The sequence below is a fragment of the Palaemon carinicauda genome, chromosome 25 (genome assembly GCF_036898095.1).
Source record: "Palaemon carinicauda isolate YSFRI2023 chromosome 25, ASM3689809v2, whole genome shotgun sequence".
Lineage (NCBI taxonomy): Eukaryota > Metazoa > Arthropoda > Malacostraca > Decapoda > Palaemonidae > Palaemon > Palaemon carinicauda.
In genome coordinates this window covers 55,272,995-55,275,494 of record NC_090749.1, presented here as the reverse complement: position 1 = coordinate 55,275,494, position 2,500 = coordinate 55,272,995, and the positions used below count along the sequence as shown (strand labels likewise).

At 36.5% G+C, this 2,500-nt stretch overlaps 1 pseudogene; it reads left to right on the top strand.

The window, feature by feature from the left end:
- LOC137619038 (brother of CDO-like) overlaps window positions 1–2,500 on the top strand; it is a 141,503-nt pseudogene that overhangs the window by 120,504 nt on the left and 18,499 nt on the right.

Here is a 2,500-nt window from a genome sequence, read left to right as displayed (position 1 = left end):
TATTTATCTGTTTGTCTGTGAGCATAGTTACATCAAAACATATTGACATATTTTCAATAGATTTTATTAACTGATCAGTATTACGTTCCGGAAGAACCCATTAGATTTTGGAGTTGATCCGGATCAAGATCACGATTCTGATTATAGTTATTATTATACAGTAGCCTGCAATAGATTCATTCACGGTCAACTTATGAAACAGGGATGGCTTGGTCCGTAGACTTGAGCAAAATGTTGACATTCTTCATTGATGAAGTTCTGTGAATCTGATTGCTCTTTCTACTTTTTCTCCATTTATTTATTCCAGCACAAAAGTAACTTCTCATCTGATGATTGCGTTTACAGATGCCCCGGTCTGTGCTTGGAGAAGCGAGAGGGAGATTTTGGCAGCCGTGAACGAAAAGGTCAAGATGAACTGTTACATGAAGGCATCACCTTCCCACGTGACCTTTGACTGGACGACTTCGCATAAGGTGAGGTCATGTTTCTTTACTTGGTCGGTGTGTAGTTCAAAGGTTAAGGTAAAATCCATCATGTCGGTCATCAAGGAAAAGGTCACACTCGATATGTAAAGTTTGTACAGTAAGGTCATGCCTGGTTTGCTAAGTCCTAATCAAGTTCCCTTCAAGATTTCAAGGGATTAAGTTAAAATTATACTCATAGGAAAAATGTTTTATTGATATGTTAGTCATAAGGAGAGGTGACACAAAATTTTGAGATCAGAAAGCAGTCATTAGGTACGGTCATGATCGACATTTCAAATCCAGAAATGGAGGTCACGCTAAATTCCAAGAATAAAACGTAAAGTTACAATATATATTTAAGGGTCATAAGGTAAGGTCAAAATAATTTCAAGATCATACTATTACATTAAAGTTTAGATCTATGGGTCATGCAGTGAGGTCACACTAATTTTCAAGGTCGTGATGTAATGTTACAATTTATATTTAAGGGTCATACGGTTAGTCAATAAATTTCAAGGTCACAGTGTAAGGTTACAATTTAGATATAATGGTCATATGATTTTTGGGATCTACTAAAAGTCGGGAGGAAGGATATAAGGCTGAAGTCGTGAATAGGGTGAAAGCAGCCTTGGGGAAGTGGAGGGAGATCGCAGGATAGGTAGGTGATAAGAAAATGCCAATCAAGCTTAAAGTCAAGATCTATAGCGCAGTAATAATACCAGTGTTAATGTATGGATTAGAAACGGGGACTCTAAGACAAAAAGAGGAAGCAAAGCTTTAGAGAACAGAGATGAGAATGCTGAGGTGGATTATTGGAATATCACTGCTTGAAATAAGCGAAATGGGAGGTAGTAGTAATGATTACAGAGGTTATAAGAGTGTCATGACTGAGGCGTTGTCGGCATGTGTTGAGAATGGATGGTGGGGAGGGAGTGAGTGAGGAGGGCTTGGGAGGCACCTATTAGGGGGAGAAGATCGAGAGGGAGGCAGGGAATTAGATGGCTAGATAAGGTGAAGGATGATATGGAGAGAAGAGTTTTGGTGGAAGAGGGTGCCTTTGATTGAAGGCATTGGATAGGACGCATCAGGCAACCAAACCCTTAATTTAGAGATAACAGTGGGAAAGGTCATATTGTAAGGTCACACCAAATTTCAAGATCCTAAGGTTAAATCCTACTTTCAACTCCATCGAAATTTGAATATCAAAAGAAGAAATGATCGTAAGGTCAGGTAATACTGGGAATGTGATCATAATATTAATCTCCCAATGACGACCTCGTTCGTAAGTTCCCTCCTGGTTTTCAGGTAATTAACCGAGAACAGATTAAAAAAGATATGCCTTTGCTGGCAATTGCATCTTTAGCTGAAAACTTTTCCAAGTATATTTTAAAACTTTTACCTTCCTGGATAAAAAGTTGCTTGCAAGTTTGACAGAGAAAAAAATATCTCTGAAACTCCCCTCATAAACTCATGATTACTTTTAATAAGCAAAAATTGCCCAAATTTTTTTTTTTTTTTTTCATTTATCTAATGTGTTCGGTTCGCTTTGAATGGATTCTCGCATTTTTTATTCGTAGTTATTCAGTGTAAAAAAAAATCGTTTCTTCGCATAGACAAATATATGTGTATGTTTATAAAGATAACAAAATATGAGTAAAGTTACTTCTTAAATTGCTATTTTCAATCTGTATGGATAAGAGAGTAATGCTAGAGGTCTGATAAAGGACAGTGTATGTAGGCACGATTTTCTATGGTTAAGAAAGTGAGTTGTAAATGAGATAATGAATAATGGGAGTTTCCAGATAATATTGTACTGATTTGAAAATGTGAAGAGAGAAATTGCAGAAGTCTTTAAGAGAATTTGAAAATAATGAGACATTTGAGAATAAATGTAAACCAATGTGGGTTTTGAGAGTTATGGGAAAGATTAATGTATGCCAATTTCAAAATTCTTGGTGTAATTACAATTGCCTATGGTACATATTCCTGTCGAATTCAGGACTGTTCTATGATTTGAAATGAACCCATCGCCACGA